The sequence below is a fragment of the Haliotis rubra genome, unplaced genomic scaffold (genome assembly GCF_003918875.1).
Source record: "Haliotis rubra isolate DU_JTF1 unplaced genomic scaffold, ASM391887v1 Scf83, whole genome shotgun sequence".
NCBI classification, from domain to species: Eukaryota; Metazoa; Mollusca; class Gastropoda; order Lepetellida; family Haliotidae; genus Haliotis; species Haliotis rubra.
This window is the reverse complement of record NW_025767557.1, coordinates 956136-984115: the sequence shown is the minus strand read 5'-3', so window position 1 is coordinate 984115 and position 27980 is coordinate 956136. Positions and strand designations below refer to the sequence as shown.

The 27980-nt window shown below is 39.3% G+C and overlaps 1 long non-coding RNA gene across 1 annotated transcript; it reads right to left on the bottom strand.

The window, feature by feature from the left end:
* Positions 1-1410: 1410 nt before the first annotated feature.
* On the bottom strand, positions 1411-18688 carry LOC124262264. The gene is made up of 3 exons (XR_006894536.1): positions 18490-18688; positions 13925-13928; positions 1411-1422 (listed from the first exon to the last, which is right to left on the bottom strand). It is a non-coding gene; the product is annotated as an uncharacterized LOC124262264 (long non-coding RNA).
* Between the last annotated feature and the right edge of the window lie 9292 nt (positions 18689-27980).

Below are 27980 nucleotides of genomic sequence, written 5' to 3'. Positions count from 1 at the left end.
AAGCTTATTCCGTATGATAGACCTGTTTGTTGTTTAACACCACACTCCGTAATTTATCCGCCATATAACAACGGTCTGTATATCTTCGGACCAGACACTCCAGTGATTGACATCATGAGCATCTATTGTCTGTTTGTAAATTTCATATTTTTATTCATAAGCTGATGTGTAATCTCATATTCTGGACAACGACAACGAAATTATAGAAATCTACCTTATAACTTGCGAATCAATGTCGATAAGTCATGGGTGATTCCCAAAAATAATTTCATATTGGTTTTTAACTACTTCAACTCAGTATTTGTGTAGATGACAGCACATAACCTACACGTGTTGTGAATGTGCGTGTATCCGATCAAATCGATACACCCTTATACAGAAACATAACACAATAAATCCAGAGAATAAGTCTTAATTACCCAAAGTAACATATCCCATTGGGCTTATTTGGTGTGAACATTTTACTGAATGGATCAACGAAAATCAGGTGTTATGACAGATGCATATAAAGGTGTTATAACAAACATATAAAGGTTTTATGATACATGCATATACAGGCATGTATGTCACTAGTTCAAACTACACTCTGCATATTTACATGTGAATAAATAAAAGCGACAAAGACATAAACGATAAGATAACTTAAAAATCAAATGTGACAATATTTGTTTCTTAGTATCCGTGCTATTCATTCAGTCACTCAAAGTAGATCTAATGGATTAAACTAATCTCGACATATGTACAACTGTGACGACAGACGCAAGGTAATTAGCCGTGTTGATTAAACACTTTATTATGTCGTCACAACACAATTAGTGCTTTTGACGTCATTAGAACGCTATACAACGACCGTCTGCCATCTGTGACAAACTAACAGGTATAAAAAAACATCATCGTTATATGACGATCGGAATCAATAACCTAATTATCTTTTGATTTTGAGGCTGTTTTTTTTAGATTAAAATTTTGACCCCTACTAGGCGTAGACGATACTTTCTTCAAATTACTTTCATTTGAATCAAAATCATGTGTGCCTTTCTTTCGTAATCAATACATGATCTTCTAATGTGTTTTCAACAGACAGATTGAACTTCTGAGTAGGTTCCACACTAGGAGTCCGTGTAAACTAAAGGTTATATCTGCACACAGATGCTACTAGTAGTACGAAGGAGGAAAGCACTGATTGTAGCAATGCAGTCTTCTGTTGAACTGAAGAGTCCAGTCCGTTGGGAGACTGTAACATAGAGCATCCCCATTACAACCTGTTTGTCATACAAGGCGATTAGGGGGCGAAAGGAGTGCCAGTGTGACGTGTATGGAAATGTATTGTCCAGTTGTCCGGTTGGACAGACAAACTTCGTTGTATCTTTGTCCCATTGTGTTCGTGCCTCTGACGTGGCCGATGTCGCGTCGGTGGTGTGTCTGACGTTGCTGTCGGTGTGGATCGATAATACTCCCGCTACCGTTGTTACAGCCCGGTTATCCACAATGTTGCTGGAATATTGCTGGGGTCGTGCTGTGATTTTGTTACAGTTATGTAATATCGCTGACATTATCCCTGCAATTAGGGTAGCCTAGTGGTTAAAGCGTTAGCTTGTCATCCTGAAAACAAGAGTTCGATTCCACATGGTTACCTTGTGTGTAGACCACTTCAGGTGTCAGCTGATTTGATATTACTGGAATAGTGATAAAAGCGGCATAAGACCTTTTTTCGCACTCACCATTGTCTTGGGATGGAGGTGTGTATTGCTGGGGCATTGCAAATCAAATGTTGTTGAAATCTACATCAATGATTCAATCGTTGTTGAAATCTTCATTTATTTTTATTTATTCAATCGTTGTTGAAATCTACATCAATGATTCCATCATTGTTAAAATCTACATCAATGAATCCATCGTTGTTGAAATCTACATCAATGATTCCATCGTTGTTGAAATCTACATCAATGATTCCATCGTTGTTGAAAATCTACATCAATGATTCCATCGTTGTTGAAATCTACATCAATGATTCCATCGTTGTTGAAATCTTCATCAATGATAACGTTCATACTGGCATGAAATTCATTCTGGTGTCCCCCGCCTTGATATTGCTGGAATATTGCTAAAAACGGCATAAAACCATACTCACTCTCCCACTTGTACCGTTAGAAATACCAAAACCTCAACGCCAAAGACGAGTCAGCTTTAACAATCGGAAGAAAAAGATCCATCTGGAAAAATAAGGAAGCCAACGGCAAAGATGAATGGATAAATGAAAATCAGTAATGATACCATGAAATTTTTTAATTCTAATCTAAGAAATAATATGAAAAGATAACCATGTCATCACCGTGTGAAAAGCTCTGAACTTGCAAGGCAAAGTTTGAATGTATAAATTTTGAATGATTTTTATTCAGAAAATATTTAAGATCATTTTGGCCTGTCCTAAGCCACATGAAATATTGATACTAATATGAGAGTAGGATCAATTACACAGCATAATCCACACCGTGGGTAATGCACAAACCGCCTACAGAAACAATTGAATTAAAGGAATAGCCCAGTTTGTGTATGTTTATACAATATATCTGCTACACTAAAAGAGACGCTGTGTCTGTGATGAGCTTCATGTCAGTATAGTCAATGCAAACACGATAACAGTTAATGTTGCCTTTGAGTGTACTTTAGAGAAACACGCCGTTTGAGAGAGGCAGTGAGCACAAGAAAAACGTCTGTAGCCTTGAGTGACCTTCCCAATTACTTAGGAGAATTGCGAGCTTGTTCTATCAAACGTCTTTGGGAGACTCATTCTAAGTATAGTGGCTAAAAGAAACAAAAGATCAAATGTCTATAGTCGATATAGGGTCCATCACTGACACATTTCAGACAAGCTAAGAATAAACAAAACAGGAAACAAATGGTTATTATTATAAGTAAAGACATATTGCCAGACTGTGTTCCGTCCGGACATTATGAGTGACGACAATAATTGTTGTACATGAAACAGTGGAGCTCTTTTACCACAAAGTGATGCTATGTTTCTTGGAAGATGAGTGACCTATATCACATGGACGTTTTTGTCACAGGCAGGAAACGGAATGTGTTGAAAAATAGTGGGAAGACGACCTTGATATATATTTAAAAGAATAATTTGTTGTTGTTCTTTCAGGAAACAGTGGAGTTCTTGTGCTCCCAAAGAGTTGATGTGGTTTATGGAAGAAGTGCGACCTACATGTATATCAGATTGACGTTGTTGTCACATGCAGGAAACTGTATGTTAACAGTTAAAACCGTTGATATATATTTTCAAAAGAAGAAATTGTAGTTGTCTTTCAGGAAACAGTGGAGTTCTTGTGCACCCAAAGAGTTGCTGTGGTTTATGGAAGAAGTGCGACCTACATGTATATCAGATTGACGTTGTTGTCACATGCAGGAAACTGTATGTTAACAGTTAAAACCGTTGATATATATTTTCAAAAGAAGAATTTGTAGCTGTCTTTCAGGAAACAGTGGAGTTATTTTGCATCCTTACTGATGTTGTGTTCCTTGGAAGACATTATGTTGACGTTGTTTTCTATTTCATGTTTAGAATTTTTGTGTTTAACGCCACAGTGTGTAAGTCTGAAAATATGTAAGTACAGACAAGAGAATCCAGTGACTGATAACCTGAGCATCGATCCGAGCAACAGGGAGAAGAGGACGTTTAATGAACCAGGTCACTGAGCTGAGCTGATCAATTACGTAGCTTCTAACGACAGGCACAGGTTGCTGGGGACCTGTAGTACTACCTGGAATCTCCACTGGTGTAACATGCGGTACCACATGGCATGGGCTAAAGTTTCCGTGAAACATAATTGCCAAAATAGACATAGCTTTCAGGCCAAACTTTAGCAAAGTAGTGGCACCAATTGTCAAGTTTTCATTGCTGATCACTTTTTTTCATTCTCAGCTCTCAGTAAACAATCAATCTACCGGGTACCCATTCAGTGCGGAACGACTACAATGTTTCCTTCGTTAGCCTTCTAATGTCAAATAACTATCCGTCCTCGTTCTCTAACAACCTCGGTTGAAATTCTGATATTGCCTGCTATCGTTTTCCATCTGACTCAGCATTCAGGATTATGTTGCATTAAGCTGGAATTACAACCAGTAATCACATGACTCAAATTCGGGTGAGCACGGGTCGCCCGAAATTCGTTAGTCAGAGTCGCTTCCCTCAGATGCAGCAGGATGCGCTGTTTCGAATCGTTTATTCGCCCTGGTTCACTCAGGTAGTAAACGTCTAAGAAGTGCCACTTTTTCCCACATTCAGCTGACAGTGATTGATATAATTTATAAACTGGTCAAAGCTGTTCTTTGCAAACTAACTCACTCACACATACAGTTTTGTTATAGATCATCTGTATTCCAGCGGTCTCACGAAGGTCTATAAATAGCGTAGGTTTGGTTGAGGAAACCAGTGGTTGAAAACATGACCATCATGATCCATCATATTGTAACTGAAACAACAATATACGTACTTGCTAACCATTATTGAAAACTATCTCAAATGTTTTTTATCAAATACATTGGTGCACAAAGGAAATACGTACTTGGACATTTTCAGCGCAGAATTTCAAACCTCACAACAGCGTGACGACTAAACCAGTTGAGGAGAGATTGCTAACTTACCGCCCAAAGCAAACTTAAGCTAGCCGTATTAAACTCATCACCATCGAGGATCCAGTTTTTGTTTGTTTCATTTTCATCATGTATAAAACATGAGTGTAGTCTTTCCTTAGCACGGCAGGTTATTAACGAGCTAAGTGTTTTTGTTAATAAAAACTGACATAATAACACATGGTATGCATTCCACATGGTAACGGTAATGAACTCGGACTCTTGCCATTGACTCAGGCCATTGGCCTGTTTACTGAATGAAGAATAGAAAATGAAGGTTTTAATAGAAATTGAAAAATCCGTTAGATGTTGAAATAAATCAAGTCTGTTGATTGTTGGTAATGTACAATGTGCAACTGCACACATCCCAAACCGAATCACCTCTATTATTCTTTTAAAATGTGAATTTACATTCACGCGGTATTTTAATGTCTGATATAATTTCAGTTTCCAGAAGAGGCAGCTAAAGGTTTTATGCCAACTCGTGGCATTTAAATCGCCATTCAATGACGTTTCTTAATGGCATAAACATTTACTTTTGCAAACATAAAAATGATATCATGAATTAGAGTGAAATTTTGAAACCATAATTTTGAAATGGCCATAACAAGGCAGGGATGCAAACAATAAACATTAGCCTTAACTTCTTTAAGATCATTAAGAAAACAAATTTGTAACTATAGTAATAAACAGTATTCATCAGTTTGTCATACTGATTGTGGACAGGAATTGGTGAGGTAGCCTAGTGGTTAAAACGTTTGCTCGTCACCTCGAAGGCCGAGGTTTGATTCCCCACATTGGTGAAATGTGTGAAGTCCATTTCCAATGTCCATTCCCGCCGTGATATTGCTGGAATATTGCTAAAAGCGGCGTAAAACCCAACTCACTCACTCACTCACTCCAATGTCCATCGCTGTGATAAGTGAAAAAGATTGCTAACAGCGGCGTAAAACCACTCACTCACTTTTTGTGGACGGATTGATCGCGGAAGTGTTCAAAATATTTGTGTTTTAAACGACGTACCCAACAACATATGCTAATGATGTCCATGCCCATGGATGGCCTATCATTTCTAGTTAGTATTGTTCATCTGTAATATCATGCATTTATCACTGAAACGTCTACATAACACTTTTAAAGTTACTTTCTTGTTGATAGGAAATGAGGCACACATATGATATATCAGAGTACTGTAACATCCACCAGTCTCACATACTAAAGTAAGGGCTATCGTTAATTGTTGTCTCTTAGAGCCGTTATACCATCATAAATATCGTAAGTATCGCGAGTAAGTATAAGCGGCAAAACCACTTTAGAATTTTCTCATAAAAGCAGAGTGCACTGTACAATATCAAAAGCATGTGATCATGAGCGATATCACTGAAGGGTGACCGTATATTGCCTCCTAGGTGGCATCGTCACAAACACATGTAAAGGCATGGCAACTGTTTATTGTAAAGAAATAGGAATATATTGAACAAGTCAAAATAGGGAACAGGAACGGACATCATTTTGGTCACTGATTTGGAAATGTTCGCCATCTACCGCAAGAGGTGTCGGAGGCTTCGCAAAGGCATTAGATGTTGTAACCCTCATCAAACAACTTTGTGAACATGAGTTTTGTGACGCCTGTGAACTCGTTGTAGAAATAGCAGGGATCTGGAATAGTGCTCGACATAAAGGGGAAGTTGACTATCGGAAAGTTCACGTCGCCCCTCTTTAATACAATTTTGGAAAATGTTTTGTCAATCTGAATCTGTATGCCACAATCTAGATATGAAGCAGAGGAGGCTGTTTTACTGGCCGTATGTATGTCTAGCGCAGGTTGGTAAATCGGCTGAAGGGAAATGGGTATTTGACCATCCTGCCATCAGATCATCGTTATACCTGAAGCAAAGACTTATTTACTCAGTTAAACTTCTTTTTTCTTAGTTAATCTCCTGTGCATGAAGAAACAGTCAAGGGAAGCATAGTCTTTTAGGTCATGCCCATGTGTAATTGTCTAGATGTCCTGTCCTCAGACTGACAAAAATGGTCTCTTTAAAATCTGTTTGTCATTTTGTGGGTACATGCAATGGCGACATAACCTACAGACTTAACCCACCACGGAAGACAATCAGCATTGTCATCCTTGTCCATCCTCTATTACAGGCCCCGAAAACATGCACAACGATGCTGAACTTGCAACTCCGGCCACGATGCAGCCGTATTCGACGATGAATCTTATTGTCAACAACCGCTATGCTGGGTCAAAAGTAGTGGAATTTCCATCAAAAGCTACAGAGCCCACTTTCTGCAACACGTTCTGACAACTGAACATTATGTGAAGGATAATGAAAGTGTTGGTCGTATCTGTAATTTGAAATATTGTGGGACATTTAGAAACCGGATTTATGTCGAAGAATGTTTCTTAAGATTTAAGCCCCTGTTCCCTGCAAATTTCAGGAACGTGTTTTTGCCATTAATGGTGTTTGTCAAAACGTTTCAAAACAATAATCTCTTTGTCAATTTAGGCTCTTACGTTTTGTAAATTTGCCCATCAGCAAACGTTGCTGCAGTCGTTTCCTTCAACACAGAACATAATCTTGCTCCGCACTCCAGATATATGGTGGCGGTTTGTAAATAATCGAGTCTGGACTAGACTATCTAATGATTGACATCAAGAGCATTGACAAACGCAGTTGGGAGACGATGATATGCATCAACCAAGACAGTAAGCCTGACAACCCTACCCCGATAATGCCTCTTAGGACAAGCATGGGTTGCTAAAGATCGATTGGAATCCGGATTTTAACGGTTACCTGGTGTAAGTTTGGCCATGGAGGCAAATAACGCAATATTGGGCGTAATATTGCAAATAGGAATATGGTATTGTGAGGTAACTGGTTGCTTGTACTATATAAGTGTCGTATCGTTAGTGAATATTGTGATTCGAATCACATATATCATGCGTATTATACACATAATCGATGTCATTGTATATGTCATGTTATGGGGGAACTCTCGTATCATTCATCATAAATATCGTATTGTGAGATACCTATTTATTCTGTATTGTGTCACGGGGTATTACGCATTAAAACCAGTAATTCATCGACACCTTGCCGACGACAGATGGTCAAATTCAACGCCTGATTCTGGATGTAATGTCAATCAGGACATCGGTGTCAGCTTCGTGGTAACATCATCAAGGACGTTGAGTTTGGACTTGGCAATAACGATGTAAAGCAATCAGCTGGTCGAGTGTTATCACCAAGTAGGATGTAACCTGGTTTGGGATTCTTGTCCTCCGATCGATGTAGAACACCGTAAATAAATCAAATGATAAACAAAACGGATCACAACACTGTCAGTGTCTTCCATGGGTATTGCCATTAGTTGACATCTGGTTTCTTATGAGGGTGGATAAGAGGTCGAGGGCGGTTTGGTAGTTATGTGCTATTGCAGGATCCGCTGAATCTTGGCTCGATCATAATCACCTCCATGGCCTGCATCGGGTTTCGTATAATAATCAGCTGACAAACCATAAAATAAATGGCAAATTGTTTCATGGTAAGCTGATCTCAATAAATGGAAAACTGTTAAAATACTAACTGGTCTCAATAAATGGAAAACTGTTATAGGACTAGTTGATCACAATAAATGGAAAATTGTTTAAAGACAAGTTGATCTCAAACAAATAAATAAATAACCGTTTAAAGAGAAGTTGATCTCAAATAAATAAATAAATAAATAAATAACCGTTTAAAGAGAAGTTGGTCTCAAATAAATGAATAACCATTTAAACAGAAGTTTATCTCAAATAAATGAATAACCGTTTAAAGAGAAGTTGATCTCAAATAAATGAATAACCGTTTAAAGAGAAGTTGATCTCAAATAAATAAATAACCGTTTAAAGAGAAGTTGATCTCAAATAAATAAATAAATGAATAACCGTTTAAATAGAAGTTGATCTCAAATAAATGAATAACCGTTTAAAGAGAAGTTTATCTTAAATAAATAAATAATAAATAACTGTTTAAAGCGGAGTTGATGTCGACCAAACTGGGTCATGAACTATGGATTTTAGGAATATTTTAGATTACACACAGGAATACTGTATTTTGTTACACGTACACTTCTACAGCAAAACCTCGTGTATACGCTTGTGCATAAAATGCAGCCGTGTCTTTTTAAACTATCAAAATATAATTGATGTAACCAGGCCATCAAATCGCAACACACTCATAAGCTTACCAACACTTTGATCCATCTGAACCCCAAGTGCCTTAATTTACAATTTTCTTTTTTATCAGTTTATTCAAATCCATGTGATTGTTAGTTAGCAGCTATTGATTCAGGAAGACGACGGGCGCGGGCGGCTAGCAGAGCCCATAGGTTAGATCCGTCAGTTGATGAAACTACAATGCTCTCAGAGTCAATCCACTTGATGTACCTTACCGTTATCTGTCGGCCCGAGCTCCGTAAACAACTAGGAACTCCTTAGGGGAAAGCAATTAGGTCCGCCGAATCTTTGATCTTATGACGAGTCGCACATGTCCATCGCTGACTTCGTGGATTAGAATCCTGTTTACAAATCGCTTTTCTGTTGGGTAAACTTTTATCACTCTGTTACCTTTAGGAAAATCAGCTTGATAAGAAGGTATTGTGCTGTGATACAATTATAATATGTTATATGCATGACTCTGTGTCTTTATTGGAGTACTTGAGTTGAGCTGAAGTTTTACGTCAACTCAACTAGATGTCTGTTGCAAGAATGTTCGTCAGCTGTTATTGGTTCCATAAAAGGAAGAACCATTAGGATCCGGGTGTAACAGAATATGTCCGAAGTATTTGGTATTATACTGAACAAAGGACGAATCTATAAGATCCTGGTATTACAGAATATGACCGAAATATTTGGTATTTTACTGAACAAAGGAAGCACCATTAAGATCATGGTATCACAGAATATGTCTGAAATATTTGCTATTATACTTAACAAAGGAAGAACCATTAGGATCCTGGTGTAGCAGCAGAATAAGTACGAAATATACAGAACATGGTATTATACTGAACATTGAGAGTAAGTCGAAAAAACTAGAGATAAGATAAGAGATAAGACATACAAGTAAGAGATAAAAAATGGGGGAGCCTTTGGGGATTTTTTGTATTTTAGAGTTATAAGAAATTTCGATTTAGATGGATTTTCATGAAAGTGGTGTGTAATCTGGGATGATGAAAGATTTCTATCCGGAAAAAGAGAAAACACGATATTGATTCCCATGAAAATGGTTTGTTCATATGGAGCCAACACTATTTCGAAATAACCGAAGCTTTGAAATATAAAGATTCACGTAAAACTTGGATACAATTGAACACTGATATATACTTCTTTTAGAGCATACTGCATTTCTTTACCCAAATATGTTCCTCAAAACATTTCCTTCTCGAACGCTAACCAAACCACCAGCAGTTCTGGGCAGCGTCTGTTGCCACCAGGTTTCAGGGACTGCTTGCTGGTCGTAGGAACTATTTTCCATCACCTTATGCCCGAGGAAACACCTGATAATTAAACTGACAGTCTTGCCACACTGCAAGATGTTGTCATTCCCGTATCAAACAGACATTTTCTTGGATATAGACGGTCGCGGAATGTTTATAGAGCTTATAGACTTAGACCTTCAACCACCGGGTGTTATATTTTAATTCGAAAATAATTTTTGAGTATATGTTTCCATGAATGTGTACCTTTACCTTTGGAATGGAATGTTTAGGAGTATTTCTGTACATTTTAAGACACAAATTACTTCTGGAAATGACAAACCTATGCAATATAAAATTAGCTTTCTAAAAGTCAATAAATAACCATTTCCCTACTGTCAATCCGCACTCCAGATATATGGTGGCGGTTTGTAAATAATCGAGTCTGGACTAGACTATCTAATGATTGACATCAAGAGCATTGACAAACGCAGTTGGGAGACGATGATATGCATCAACCAAGACAGTAAGCCTGACAACCCTACCCCGATAATGCCTCTTAGGACAAGCATGGGTTGCTATAGATCGATTGGAATCCGGATTTTAACGGTTACCTGGTATAAGTTTGGCCATGGAGGCAAATAACGCAATATTGGGCGTAATATTGCAAATAGGAATGTGGTATTGTGAGGTAACTGGTTGCTTGTACTATATAAGTGTCGTATCGTTAGTGAATATTGTGATTCGAATCACATATATCATGCGTATTATACACATGATGGATCTCATTGTATATGTCATGTTATGGGGGAAATCTCGTATCATGCATCATAAATATCGTATTGTGAGATACCTATTTATTCTGTATTGTGTCACGGGGTATTACGCATTAAAACCAGTAATTCATCGACACCTTGCCGACGACAGATGGTCAAATTCAACGCCTGATTCTGGATGTAATGTCAATCAGGACATCGGTGTCAGCTTCGTGGTAACATCATCAAGGACGTTGAGTTTGGACTTGGCAATAACGATGTAAAGCAATCAGCTGGTCGAGTGTTATCACCAAGTAGGATGTAACCTGGTTTGGGATTCTTGTCCTCCGATCGATGTAGAACACCGTAAATAAATCAAATGATAAACAAAACGGATCACAACACTGTCAGTGTCTTCCATGGGTATTGCCATTAGTTGACATCTGGTTTCTTATTAGGGTGGATAAGAGGTCGAGGGCGGTTTGGTAGTTATGTGCTATTGCAGGATCCGCTAAATCTGGGCTCGATCATAATCACCTCCTTAACCTGAATCGGGTTTCGTATAATAATCAGCTGACAAAACATAAAATAAATGGAAAATTGTTTCAAGGCTAGCTGATCTCAATAAATGGAAAACTGTTAAAAGACTAGTTGATCTCAATAAATGGAAAATTGATTAAAGACTAGTTGATCTCAAATAAATGAATAACGGTTTAAAGAGAAGTTGATCTGAAATAAATAAATAAATAAATAACCGTTTAAAGAGAAGTTGATCTCAAATAAATAAATAAATAAATAAATAACCGTTTAAAGAGAAGTTGATCTCAAATAAATTAATAACCGGTTAAAGAGAAGTTGATCTCAAATAAATGAATAACCGTTTAAAGAGAAGTTGATCTCAAATAAATGAATAACCGTTTAAAGAGAAGTTGATCTCAAATAAATAATTAACCGTTTAAAGAGAAGTTGATCTCAAATAAATAAATAAATGAATAACCGTTTAAATAGAAGTTAATCTCAAATAAATGAATAACCGTTTAAAGAGAAGTTTATCTCAAATAAATAAATAAATAAATAACTGTTTAAAGCGGAGTTGATGTCGACCAAACTGGGTCATGAACTATGGATTGTAGGAAAATTTTAGATTTCACACAGGAATACTGTATTTTGTTACACCTACACTTCTACAGCAAAACCTCGTGTATACGCTTGTGCATAAAATGCAGCCGTGTCTTTTTAAACTGTCAAAATATAATTGCTGTAACCAGGCCATCAAATCGCAACACACTCATAAGCTTACCAACACTGTGATCCATCTGAACCCCAAGTGCCTTAATTTACAATTTTCTTTTTTATCAGTTTATTCAAATCCACGTGATTGTTAGTTAGCAGCTATTGATTCAGGAAGACGACGGGCGCGGGCGGCTAGCAGAGCCCATAGGTTAGATCCGTCAGTTGATGAAACTACAATGCTCTCAGAGTCAATCCACTTGATGTACCTTACCGTTATCTGTCGGCCCGAGCTCCGTAAACAACTAGGAACTCCTTAGGGGAAAGCAATTAGGTCCGCCGAATCTTTGATCTTATGACGAGTCGCACATGTCCATCGCTGACTTCGTGCATTAGAATCCTGTTTACAAATCGCTTTTCTGTCGGGTAAACTTTTTATCACTCTGTTACCTTTAGGAAAATCAGCTTGATAAGAAGGTATTGTGCTGTGATACAATTACAATATGTTATATGCATGACGCTGTGTCTTTATTGGAGTAGTTGAGTTGAGCTGAAGTTTTACGTCAACTCAACTAGATGTCTGTTGCAAGAATGTTCGTCAGCTGTTATTGGTTCCATAAAAGGAAGAACCATTAGGATCCGGGTGTAACAGAATATGCCCGAAATATTTTGTAATTTACTGAACAAAGGAAGCACCATTAAGATCCTGTTATTACAGAATATGTCTGAAATATTTTGTATTATACTATAACAAAGGAAGAACCATTAGGATCCTGGTGTAGCAGAATAAGTACGAAATATTTGGTATTATACTGAACAGTGAGAGATCAAAAACTAGAGATAAGATAAGAGATAAGACATACAAGTAAGAGATAAAAAATGGGGGAACCTTTGGGGATTTTTTTTTGTATTTAGAGTTATAAGAAATTTCGATTTAGATGGATTTTCATGAAAGTGGTGTGTAATCTGGGATGGTGAAAGACTTCTATCCGGAAAAAGAGAAAACACGATATTGATTCCCATGAAAATGGTTTGTACATATGGAGCCAACACTATTTCGAAAAAAACGAAGCTTTGAAATATAAAGATTCACATAGAACTTGGATACAATTGAACAGTGATATATACTTCTTTTAGAGCATACTGCATTTCTTTACCCAAATATGTTTCCTCAAAACATTTCCTTCTCGAACGCTAACCAAACCACCAGCAGTTCTGGGCAGCGTCTGTTGCCACTAGGTTTCAACGACTGCTTGCTGGTCGTAGGAACTATTTTCTATCACCTTATGCCTGAGGAAACACCTGATAATTAAACTGACAGTCTTGCCACACTGCAAAATGTTGTCATTCTCGTATCAAACAGACATTTTCTTGGATATAGACGGTCGCGGAATGTTTATAGAGCTTATAGACTTAGACCTTCAACCACCGGGTGTTATATTTTAATTCGAAAATAATTTTTGAGTATATGTTTCCATGAATGTGTACCTTTACCTTTATGGATTGGAATGAGTAGGAGTATTTCTGTACATTTTAAAACACAAATTACTTCTGGAAATGACAAACCTATGCAATATAAAATTAGCTTTCTAAAAGTCAATAAATAACCATTTCCCTACTGTCAATGATGCACTCTAACTCTAAAAATATATACAAATTACTGCCCTCGCTTCTAGTCATGTCATTCACTTTAAGTGTGCAGTATGATAGATCGCCTACGTCTCTTTAATCCATGTAATCAATTCATAATGTAATTTTCTATGATAACCATCGCTTAAGTAAACAAAACGATCGATTGCCACTCCGTTTATCACAAATCATCGACATTTTGAAACAACCCTGCCATGCAATCTGATATCACATCAGAAGTATCGTACGTTCTCGTTGAGAATATTACAATGTCAAATGTCACTCGAACATTTTTATTGCATTTAATTGCTACTAAACCTACCAAAGTGTGAGCCCTGTCTATTGTGCCTTGGTATATTCATATATTCGTCCTCTTTGACAGGCTGAGAAATTGATGTCAATAAATCTGTCAATGTTCATTTGGTGCCATGTTGTCCTAATTGAATCAATGATTGTTTGTTCATTTGCTTGCGTTCTGCTTGACGAGGATGCCATTTGGATGACAAATGTTTTCATACACTAAAGCGGGTCGTGACATTTAATATAGTCATCCAAGTGACAAGGATCATGAAGAAGGGGTTTCTAAGCCAAGGTAATTATCCAGTTTTGCTCTGATGCAGATAGACAGCGATAAAACCATCCCATACCTTTTATCTTTTAACATTTTCCCACAGGTGTTATTTTACGTTTTCATGTAAATTAAAGCACTAAGCCATAATCTATAGAACATATTATGAAATAATACATTTATTGTGTTGCAGTTAAAGATTATTCTTTCTGAACTTTCTGAAATACAATAGTCGGTCATTGACAACCTTAAATTATACAATTCCCATTACACGCAGGTGCTGTTCCATCATCACTAAGAGACTAAACGAACTAATATTCTTATGGTGTGAATATAAAACAACTATTTCATAAGTAAAATAGAGAATATTAACCAAAGAATATTCTTTTGGTGTGAATATCAAATATCTATTTCGTAACGACAAATGTAGACAATTAACCAACGAATATCATCATGGTGTGAATATCAAACAGCTACTTCATAAATAAAATAGAGAATATTAACCAACGAATATTCTTATGCTGTGAATATCAAACGACTACTTCGTAACTAAAAATGTAGACTATAAACCAACGAAACTTCTGAAGGTGTGAATACCCAACAACTATTTCGTAACTAAACAGAGGCTATTAACTAACGAATATTCTTATGGTGTGAATATCAAACGACTATTTCGTAACTAAAATAGCCACTAGTTCTATTCATACTTTCAAATGAAAAGATAGCCAACGACTCATTACTGAAAGTACTTGTCGTGAAAACGTGTCTATCAACACGTCTTCTATGAAACATTACTATTAATCAAGTTAACGTATTTGAAAAGGGATTATTCCTTTGTGCGCAACACAACATTTCCCTCTCAAGTATTTCAATACATGCTGATAATATTTAGTCTATTACAAAGCTTTCCTCTGGTGTTCGTTGAGGACATCATACTACAGGTACGGATCGCCCGGTAGTAATATAATAATCCATCAATCTGCCAGGTGAATGTGTTTGCTGGCTGAATTTCTAAAAGCAAAATCAATATGGATACAAAACTGTTTCCCGTTATGTAAACGTTTAAACGACGCCGCCTTCTGAGAAACTGCGCTATGACCACTTGGGGGGGGGGGGGAGGGGGGACGTTGAGGAAGTCTTTGTGTCACCGTTATGAAGGTTGGTTGGTTGGTTGGTTGGCTGGTTTGTTGTTTAACGGCGCACTCAGAAATATTCCAGCTATGTGGCGGTTGTGAGAAGGAATGATTTGTCGCTCTCTGTACTATGGAAACTGCAAGCTTTAAAATCAACATGTTTTAAAATGGTATAAATATTCACGTTACATGGCGAATGTTGAAACACGTTTCCAAGAATCGGGTGGTTTCTATCAGTGTTGCCTTAATCACAAATTTCAGCGATTCTCTTTTAATTGATCATTAAATGTGCAAGTTTACGAAAAACATTACGGCTCGTTGTCCAAAGTTGTCAAAATGTCTGATATTTTCAAAGCAAACATGTCCTTTAACTCTTCAATTTGACATAATCAGTGGATAAAACAGAACCATAGCATGTGAAACATATACGACAGAGAATAATCTCAATTATCTACCCAAACATATTATTATATTATTATTATATGATATTTATATAGTGCACATATCCAGGCAACTATAGCTAGTGCTTGCTCAAGGCGCTGGTATTTTTAAAAAATGTTTTTATTTTTTTCCTCGATCATTGGATGTCAGTCTCAACGGCACATCGTGTTATCAATCTCAACTCCCTGGGGAGCATATTCCATTAGAAATGGTGAAAATTTGCGAACGGATCAGTGAATATCCATACACTGAATGCAAGATCGCAAGAGCCAAAATCTCGTGTTTTCACACGTTAGCACCAGGCCGAGATCGCGATAATGCGAGAAGAAACCATCTCTTTCAGTATTCCGTACTTAACCAAACTCACCCTCACTGTTATAATAGCCCTGTGTAAGTCGACAATTAAAAGTAATCAAATTTACAAAATCTAATCTCCCATGAGTTGAACTTTGTGAGTTTATAACGTTTTGTAATCTTTGTGTGGAAAGGACTTGTACTACTCTCTAACACGCTTATATAAACAAATCGAACATTTCGTATCGATGCTAAAACTGTGAACCAAATGACTCCTAAAGTCAACAATTTTTGCAAAGTGATTAAACGTTATTGGGTTGCAGAGGTACTTAGGCAAAGTCTGTTTGACCGATTCAATGACCTCGGTCACTTCCGATTTATCTCTGTCTCTCCGACCTTGACCTTCCATTTAACTGGTCGCCATCTGTTGACGGAACCGACGCTGTAATCAGCTACCAGACTACAAGAAGGCCACTACAAGGCATCCCGATTAATGTTTGTAACATGATACCTCCTTTCACGTGTAGGACATCTGATGGCTTTTAAACGTTTTGTTCATGGCTGCTTATTTTGTCGAATAGCTGCGGATTAATCTGATCAGAGTTATCAGAAGACCGAATCATGTAAATATTAAAGGTGTGTAATTGGCCAGTTGGAGTGAGCGTTTGCCACTTAAAACGACGGGAGTGGGATGGGGATGTGTTAGGGTAACACAGGTTGTAAGAGGTTACCACTTAAATGGAATGGATTCGCAGACAAATGGTATGGTGCTGACAAATCCAGAAATGAAGTGGAAGGTTTCAAGATTATTTCGCTTGTTTAGTAACTGGCTTGTATTGTTTGTTTGCATGTTGTTTAACGCCGCAACACGTCTAACAACACGTCTAACAACATTTCTAACAACACGTCTAACAACATTTCTCAAGAAATCACGCCGTGATATAAATAATAAACCCAACTCACTCCCAACTTTTGCTTAAAGTCGCATTAATTTCTAAAATCTGTACAAAGCTAAACAGTATCTGACGTGACAGTGTCATGGACCCTTCCAGCGTACACACCCAACGCTGAGTGAGTGAGTGAGTTTAGTTTTACGCCACACTCAGCAATATTCCAGCTATATGGAGGTGGTCTGTAAACAATCAAGTCTGGACCAGACAATCCAGTGATCAACATCATGACCATCGATCTACGCGCGCAGTTGGGATATGATGACATGAGTCGACCAAGTCAGGAAACCTGACCACCCGATCCCGTTAGTCGCCTCTTACGACAAGCATGGGTTCTTGTACAAGTCCTCGAAGTGTTGGTTATACAGTGTTGTCTCATCGAGATACCACACGGAAGTTACTCTTAGATAATAACGTGTCCATTTATATAGCGCCAAACTCCACACTAGGTATGCTCATAGCGCTAACAATCAAGGCACAGCACATTATTACCCCGGATAACCCAAGCTGCCTGTTAGGCGCTAGAAGGTTATAGTCATATGACTTTTTCCACCGGGTACCCATTTTTCTGCTGGGTGCACAGAGACAATTTTGAACAAACTCACTTGCCTAAGGTGAGACCACATGTGTCACATGTGCTTCGTTGTGGGGCAGGACTGAAGTCCTAGAAACTCTCAGGAGTCAAGCTGCCAAACACGGTCATCCATCCAAGGACTCTCCGAGCTCGACGCTGCTTAACTTCACCGATTTGTGACCTGAGCTTTGAGCACAGAACCAGGACCACGCGATAGCACACTTAGACACCTTGTATTGTCGTCGAACCAGTCAGTCCATATTTTATCCTATAAATGCCGAGCGAGGGCAGGGTAACAATAAGTACCTTCTTTAATGCAATTTGGTATGGCGCGGTCAAGGAATCGTGCCACCGAACTTCCGCCATCCGTGCAGATGCTGTACTTATTGAACCATGGAGGTGGTGTTAAACCAGGTATCATAATCCGTGCGTCTTATCTTAAACCCCTAATCAAGGGGTTCGTATAAAAGAAATGCAGTTCTTCTCGGCGAATTCGGAGCGTAAATTGGCTTTTAACCCGTGTCTTCCATATTTATGAATATTCTATAGGTCTTTTTTTGGCATATTAATGTGTGACAACTATTCAGAGTTTACTAGACTGATTTGTTGCTCTGGTTGATGAGTTTGCGATGTTGCTTTCTGGCGACTTTTTCCGGATACGAGCCGTGTAAAATAGATTTTCTGTGGAATGTGGACATTCCGGTTGTAACTTGCTGATAAGATGTTGCATAGGTTGACGAAAATTTCAATGAATATAGTTAATGATACAGTCCGTTTGACTTCATTATAGACCGATGAATTGCTCACTTACACAAAATCTAATAATTGCAACAAAACCATTTTTTGCACAGTCACACGAAATCGACTGACCAACTTTGATGATTTGTCCCATAATTTTGGACACCCGAATAAAAAAGTTGTTTAACAAACGATCATTATTTTGTTGTCACTTTTGGGTACTTCTTACGAGGGAGGACCACTTTGCTATTAGAACAGCCAGGTAATCAACAAGCATGTAATTCATTTACTAAAACGCTGTGTTCAAGATTACAGGGGCGGTGGGGTGTTTCAACAAATGTGAGAATATTATTGTTATTATCTTGTTTGTTACGTTTTTAGAATGTGGAACCCCTTGCTAATCGTAAAATAATTAATAAGGTTAAACTCGTGCGGGGTTGGTTGGGTAGTCTAGTGGTTAAAGCATTCTCTCGTCCCGCCGAAGACGCAGGTTCGATTCCCCACCAGAGTACAATGTGTGAAGACCATTTCTGGTGTACCCTACCGTAATATTGCTTTAATATTGCTAATTTTAAGCGACGTAAAGCCATACACGATCACTCAGGATAACACTTCTCAATATATTCATGGGGAATTATCAGGGGTCTACCGACAATCACGGAGCGCTGCAAGACCAGTCTGTATTTGAATTCCAATCACTGATTGATATTAGGAGCAATCATTTCCGTTGTCGGCTTACGATGTTTTGTCATCTCCCAGGTCCTCGAGCCTGACCACCTGACAAGGTTGCTCAGTACGGGGTGTGGGAGGTGTATGTTTGTCTTTAGGCTCAGTTTCAGTGCACCAAGAATAGTAGCAGCCGGAAACGAGATGTTTCAGACGTCTGAGGATCATTTCTGATCAGAAGTGTTCATAAGTGATATCAGAATAATAGTGATATAATAGTGGTGTGGCAATAATCAAGGGGGGCTAAGGAAGAGAGAGAGAGAGGTGTGGCATTTAAGAGAGAGAGAGAGAGAGAGAGAGAGAGAGAGAGAGAGAGAGAGAGAGAGAGAGAGAGAGAGAGGGAGAGCACAGAGAAAGAGAGGGCACAGAGGTAAAGACAGAGAGAGCATAGAGGAAGCGAGAGAGAGGGGGGAGAGCACTGAGGAAGCGAGAGAGAGAGCGAGAGGGAGAGAGCACAGAGGAAGAGAGAGAGCACAGAGGAAGAGAGGGAGATAGAGAGACAGAGAGATAGAGAGACAGAATAGAAGAAGCGAGAGTGACAATACAAACTCATGGTGCTCGGATAAGAAGCTTCCATTGGAAGGGTTGTTGTACCGCTTCCGAGTCAACAGAGAACGTTTAGTCACTGTCTTTGTCAACCATTTAATTTGTAAGTAGCGTTCGTGATAACAGCAAATGTGTTCGGTTCCTCAGCTCGTCTAGGTTAATCCTTAACGATAATTAAGTAGGTTTCAGATGCACCAATAGCAGCGTGCTCTGGGAACACGGCTGTTAAGGATATAGTCCCAAGAACACAGCATCCAAACAACGGAAGATGTTAAGATATATATGTCCACGGAAACATTAAGAAGTTGAGCCGAAGAACCTGATTAGACCCTCTTACAATAAATCTCTACAATAATTCCAGAGTAATGGCTTCGTAATATTCGCTATCTACAAAGTTTCCTATTTTACGATTATATCGCTTCCTTTGGTAAAACAGAAATGACTATAAATTTGAATTTAGATTCTTAAGTTGCTATAAAAGCTGGCAGAAATGCATCCTCGGATTTTTGTGTTCACAGTCGATGTGTAAGCGCACGCATGATGTTCACGGTTGCACAGAATGCAGGTGCATTTACATGGAAATGATTACAGGCAATGAGTGCATGTTTACAGGGTAGGGGTGGCCTTGTGATTAAACCGTTCGCTCTTCGCGCCGAAGGCCGGGTTCGATTCCCTAAATGGGTGCAATATGTGAAGCCGTTTTCTGGTGTCCCGCGCCGTGATACTGCTGGGATATTGCTAAAAACGTCGTAAACACATACTAGTATTCACTCATTTACCAGATGTGCACAATGATGAAAAGACTGTTCCAGTAGTGTTTACGTTTCAGCACGATAGAGGGTAAATAATCTACTTTGGGCCAGGCAAACATATGACTGATAAGAAGAACAAAGTGAGTGAGGGAGTTTGGTCTTCGACATGAGACCGCTTCCGTGGTGTAGTGGTTAGAGCGTCCACCCGGAGAGCGGAAGGTTGCGGGTTCAATCCCCGGCCGCGTCATGCCAAAAGACGTTAAAATATGTACTTGTTGGTCCCTGCCAAAGGGATCGGGTGCTGAGGTTTTCTAACCACCGCCATAGCTGAAATACTGCTGAGTGCAGCGTTAAACAACAAACCAACCAACCAACCATTGTTGCATTTGTCCTTCCACGTCCTGCCGGGGAACACACCCTGGGGAATCCACTAAGCTACCCACAATCAAACCCCCACACCCCCTTTCCCAAGAGTGTGCAAAACCCCCACCCCCTCCCCCACACGTGGAGAATCGAACCCGGGTCTTCGGCGTGACGAGCGAACGCTTTAACCACTAAACTCCCCAACCAACTCCGCACGAGTTTAACCTTTCGATTCTCTTTATTTTTACGACTAACAAGGGGTTCCTCATTCTAAAAACGTAACAAACAAGATAATACCAATAATATCCTCACATTTGTTGCAAACATTCTCAACGATCGAGATGGGAAACCGTACGTAACATGGCAACGTTTTAAACACTCGTCTCTCGCTTCAAGTTGGGTGATAATAGCTTCGAAACGACAATTCCTGTCATGGCTGAGTGCAAGAAGTGCAAGAAAATATCACAAGAATTAAGTAACACTTTAGATAATATTTTGTGTTTAAATAACCATTTAAGGTCGCAACTGAATCATATATACACATTTTCTCCGACGTCGATGAAAAGAACCGCTTCGAAATGTCCAAAGCCACAAGAGGTCTTCCTGTTTCAAGTGCGTAGTTGATTTGATGTCAAGGTGAAAATGAACACGTATTTGCCTTGGCATAAAATGTAACGTATTTACGATACATTTTATGATGTTTAGCCACGCTTCCCCCAAGGTTTTACGATGACATGACATAAGAGACTTCTGTTGGATAACAGTCGTTATAACCGGGTTTTCTGAATGTATGGTACTCGCTTTGTTTGTTGGTTATCGCCGCACACAGTAATATTGCAGCTATATGGCAGAGTGCGCGCAGAGCCGGGAGGTTTAAATGTTGATAAAACACATTCGCGTGTAGCCTCACAGTCCCTGAGTGAGTGAGTGAGTGAGTGAGTTGGGTTTTACGCCGTTTTAGCATATCACGGCGGGGGACACCAGAAATGGGCTTCACACATTGTACCCATGTGGGGATTAGAACCCGGGCCTTCGGCGTGACGAGCGAACGCTTTAACCACTAGGCTACCCCACCGCTCTAACAGTCCCTGAACTATGTTATGTTCCTTACCGCTCTTGCCAACCATTTCAGTCATTTAAAAGAGCTGAATGAAATGAGTCTATGTTTTCTTCGTCTCCAGTTTCTTTTTCTAGAAAATACACATTTCCAAATGAAATGAATTTAAGAAATAAAATAGATACATGATAAAAAGAAATGTGTTTTAATATTTTATTAATAATACGTATTTTTCCATCTAAAATGTCCTCTTTCTCTGATAAAAATGATATACTGCTGGCAATAGAATAAACTCATATTCCCGGAGCTTTGGTGTCAGATCCTACATGTGTCCAGACACTTCGTCGTAATTAGGTGAGAGACACACGTTCTCATAATGAAATATTGGCCATTCCCTGCGGTCAAGATGTAATGTTCTTTTATGTGACTGTCCAGTTCATATCACACATCGCTGACGACATTGCTTTCTCGAGATGGCCTCGGGCAACTGGAGGCCATAATAATACAAGTTGCGTTGCAGCGACGCGACACAAGATTCTAACGTGGGTTTACGGGATTAATGCTTCTGTTGATGTTATGTACATCTTCGGCTGTTTTAATCGCTTTTACCCGATGACACGGGTTCGATTCCCTACATGGATACAATGTGTGAAGCCCATTTCTGGTGTACGCCGTTGTGATATTGCTGGAATATTGCTAAAAGCGACGTAATACTAAACTCACTCACTCTGCGTTGGGTACACGTGAAGGTCCGGGTTAGAATATCGATCTTCAGCAACCATGCTTGTCGTAAGAGGCGACTAACGGGATCGGGTGGTCAGGCTCGCTGACTTCGTTGACACATATCATCGGTTCCAAATTGCGCAGATCGATGCTGATGTTGTTGATCACTGGATTGTGTGATCTAGACTCGATTATTTACAGACCGCCGCCATATAGCTGGAATATTGCTGAGTGTGGCGTAAAACTAAACTCACTCACTCACTCACTCAGCGTTGGGTGTGTACGCTGGAAGGGTACATGACATTGTCACGTCAGATACTGTTTAGCTTTGTACAGATTTTGGAGGTTAACGCGACTTTAAGCAAAAGTGTAGGGTGAGTTGGGTTTATCATTTATATCACGACGTGATTTCTTGAGAAATGTTGTAGAAATGTTGCAGGTTCCAGACTTTGGCAACCCCCACGAGCACGGATATGGTGCCGACTAAGCCAGAAACTTAATCCGAGAGAGCCGGGAATCTGAACCGATGATCATACGTTTCCCAAGGGAGGCAACTCTGCTCATGGTTTGGCCGCCCGTGCCAGTACAACGAAAACGTATTCACACATTGTACACATGCAGGGAATCGAACCCGATCATTGACACGAAGGACGAATGCTTCAGCTTATAGCTGTAGGTTACCAGGTGACTGAACGTCTAACAGACGTAGGGTCGTTGGGGTAGCCTATTGGTTAAAGTGTTCTCTTGTCACGCAGAAAATGCGGGTTCGATTCCACTCATGGGTAATATGTGAAGGCCATTTCTTGCGTCAGCCGCCGTGATATTGCTGGAATATTGCTTAAAAACGGTGTAATACTAAACTCCCTCACTCATTCTATGAGGCGTCAAATGAACCTAGTTACGGTGGATATTCCATCTAACACTTACGCTTGAAGTCAGATGTATTGGAGGGACAGATACGTTCGTATACTACACATATATCGTGTTGGTAATCTTCAATGGAGGGAACACAGGCGGAGCAATAGCTCGGTCTCCTGGACCTAGAAATCAAAATAGAGTCCGACTCAATAAAGCTTGAACAAATCCTGATTACCCCACCTCTTGAAATGAGGTTATTGCTCTGGGCTCCTTTTTCATTATATTTTGCTGATTTTGTACATACATTTTGAGACAACTTAAAGACAGTTTTCTGGGACTAAAGGCAAGCCCAACTTCCAAAATGTTTTTGAAAGTCGCATTCAGGTATATTACACTCAAATATTGACGGGCGGTGGGGTAGCCTAGTGGTTAAAGCGTTGGCTCGTCACGCCGAAGACCCGGGTTCGATTCCCCACATGGGTACAATGTGTGAAGCCCATTTCTGGTGTCCCCCGCCGTGATGTTGTTGGAATATTGCTAAAAGCGGCGTAAAACCAAACTCAGTCAGTCCGTCAAATATTGACGCAAGTGCGTGCGTGCGTGCGTGTGTGCGTGTGTATGCATGTATCCGTGTGTACGTATTTGCGTCTTTGCGTCTTTGCGTGTGTAGAAGCTCATCTCAAAATACCATTGCCTTTGGGCTTCATGTTAATCCCAGAAAAGTTGTTTTACGTTTTTACGACCAAACCCTCAACTCCATGGATAGGTCAACAACATACACGAAGCCAACATGTCTCCAAAACGCACCTTTGTTCCGTTCGTTTCACTCCTGTGAACCAGCGCACATGTCTAGTGCGTCATGTTTCATTGTTTCCATTGGTCAGTGCTGGGTGTTGACGTTGGTCAGAGCTCGACATGAACATGTTTCAACAAGGGATATCTCGAAATGAAAGCTATACCACCTGCTGGGGTCAGAGGGCACGATTAACGGCCAGCCCGCTGATTAAGCCGATGCTTGAGATTGGTGTTAATTAATTGATACAGCGTTACATTATACGCTTTGTGGTCATACCGGTCACTTGTGTCCGGTCAGTTGTGTAATGAAGTAGGTTTTGACTGCATCTGAAGCAATTGTCAGCTTATTGAAATATCCAGCCAAGCGTCATAATTCTATAGCTTTATTGCCAGATAATCCAAACAAGTGTAGGTCTATGACGCAGACCTTTGAGATCTGTGCTTTTAGCACATGCATTTCACGTGTGTGATTCTCTGTGATGAGTTGTGAAAAACTGCACCTAAGATTACGAAATACTGAAATATGAATAAAAAAGTTTAATTACTATGCAATAAAACCACAACGCTTTTGAATATTAAATTAGATTGTTTTGTGAACGTCATAACCTTGATACAAATTTAATCAATTAAATGTGTTATAAATTCAATTCTAATAATGAGTCATTAACTTGTCAGAATTCTCTTTTTGTATTTTTCCGATATCCAATATCGGAAAACGCTATTTCTGGAATAATTAAAATATTATTTAATCCCGATATTCAGGGTCATTTCTTCAAAGATACCACCTTCGTTCATTTCTATACAAGGCTACCATCATCCTATCATCCATAGTGATAGCATTCTGGAGCCAATAAAACACTTGGACTCAGTGTTTCCGTTCCCACAGAAGAATGATAAGGCGGCCAGACACGTATGCATGTTTAATAAAGCTCCTTCTGCAACCGAATCAGGACAGATGACGATGAAGGATTAAGCGTGCAAATATTCTGGATAATTGTGGTAAGACGGGGTTAACATATGGGAGACGTATTGTGTTCCTCACGTACGTCTACACCCTCTACACCGTCCACGGCTTGGACGACGTCTTGACCTAATGCGTCTGGTAACTGCACTTTCCATTAGAGTTGCCAACAATCACGAAGCACCGTCCCATATGGGACAGCTGATTAGCGGTCTTTGATGAGAGTCTTCATGATAAGTGTTTTTATATTGATCAAGGATCAAGATAACCTCGGGGCATAGGTGGCCAAGGAACAGCCGTAACTCGCTTGGTGGAGTTGCGTCCCTTAACGTGCCAGGATCAAATGGGTTTGAATCCCAGATATGCTCGGATTAGGATCCCTGGTTTGGTCGTCTTTACTTGTGCTCATTGTTTGCTTCAACGTTGTGAACGTCCACGAACTGTACCTCTTTTGACTCTCCCTACATTGAAGAGTTCCACAGTTTATTTTGCTGCTTAACGCCGCACTCAATAATATTCTCGCTGTGTAAATAATCGGGTCTGGACCAGACAATCCAGTTTTGTCTGAGTCATGCTCATCGATCTATGCATTTGGGATACGATGACATGCGTCAACCAAGTCAGTGAGCCTGACCATCCGATCCCATTATTTCCCTCTTACGACAAGTATGGGTTGCTGAAGATCAATTCTTACCCGGATCTTTACCGGTAGTACAGTCACACTGGATGTATTTTTCATATGAACGCATGTATTCACGTATTTATCCAAAGAAGGAAAACAACTTCTGAAGCAAGTCAGAAACCCTCATTCGTGACATAAGTATTTTATTATGCTACAATGTTACATTGTGCTATGTCATTGTGCTATATCCGTGTTAGTACATTCAAGCCTTTATGTTGGACTAAGGACATCAATACAAAACCAGTATAGACTTATTCCATTAGGCGTCCTTAAGGTCATCCTGAATTTGTCACCTCCACGTCATTATGCTGTATGTTCGACTAAGACATATAACCAGTCTAGATTATCCCCGAGAACAGTTTCCATAAGGAGTCCTTATAGTCAACCTCCATGTGTGTCCATTACACAATAGCCGTACTAATCTCCGACCTGCCTTTTCCCCTAAACTGTTGTGATATACCTAAACTTTTTTCATATCAGCAGTAAACCCAACTCCCTCACTCACGCTACATCAAATGGGCTCAACAACACTTATCATATATGCGCTATATTCACTGAATTCACTCCTTATACATTTCCAAAAGGTTGACACGCATTTTAAAATTCTTGGAGACTATGTTGTCAAATGTTGTCGATCACGAACAAATCAATTTGACTTGCCTTAGCAAGTTCTTATAAACCTTGTATCATCATTATTTGATTGCGATCCACACCTAAGAACCATGGCTCTGTCGGAATCGTCTACCTGAGAGAATTTGTTGGTTTTGTTGGTTTATTGGTTTTTTGGTTTTGTTGGTTAACCACACCTTTAAGCAATGTGATGATCGATTGTCGAAAAGTGGTTTCTTAAACAACTGCTGTTGACCGTCCCTTGATAATTGTATTGCACTCTTACGCTGTGAAATTTCTGCTATCCTTCTAAAGTGCCCTTTCAATATCGCCTCGTTCATCATATAACGCAGACACACCTGATATTCAGACACAAATGTGGCTAGATATCAAACTTGCGCTTAACATGTACTTGATAGCACGGAGGTTAATTGCACAATGCACGAGTCTAATAACACACTTTTAAATACCATATTGATAGCGACAAAATGTTATTAATTGTTCCGTGTTTTATCTGCCTTTGACTACACACGACGTATGCCAATTGATTAGGGTGTGCCGAGCAACCAGGAAGAACACAAGACTCGCCTGGTAGTGTTACGTTACTTGGTCAATATGGAACCGCCATTGTTTCAAATTATTCCCGACATGGTGACATGGGTTCCTGCTATTCTGTTAATCGCTACCAAATATGGTGATGACGTTTAATTAAAACTAAACGCTATGGCAACAAGTCATTCTCAAATCGGAATCTGAAAATTTATATCTCCAGGTTGTTCTTCGTAATGGACGTTCTAATCTTAAAGCGGAATGAAGGCAATGAAGAGATCATTATGGTCTTGTTTCTTTGATTTAGTGAGCTCATTTTGTTCATTACATTATTCTGACTGCACATTAAGCCGTGAAAAAGGGGGATAAGAGATCAAAACGTGGCTTTTCACAAGATTTTCTGCCACTATTTTCTCTGAAAGAGCTAAAGAATGTTCCGCGGTGTGGATAATCTGTCTTCACAATGAATGTTGAATGACATGGGCAGAATGTTGAATAACACACTACCCGTGTTTCTTTGTTACAGTTATTAAGATTAAGGTTTAAGATTGTATAATTCATTAAGGTTTGTGAGAAATGTGGCGATGTGGTTTCAGGAAGGCATCTCCGTTTGAAGAGTTAACTCCATCCCTAACTTCTCGAATACTTCGTGATTTAGCACTGTTTTCTAAGTTTGTCAGCCTCAAACATGAGCTGGCACGTTTCAGCCAAAACAGTAAATGTCAGCAACATGACCATGATGACGTCACTTTCTACCTCTATGAAGCTGATACTCCGTGATATTATTGAAATACCTGACATGCTTAGATCGGCCCTGAAAAGCCTAAATACACATGAATAGTTAGAATTGATATCATGGATCCCATGCTTGTGTCAACCTGCGAAGATCCGGTTACAATAGCTGTGTTGTTATTATTGAAAGACATAAAACTAAAGCCCCTTA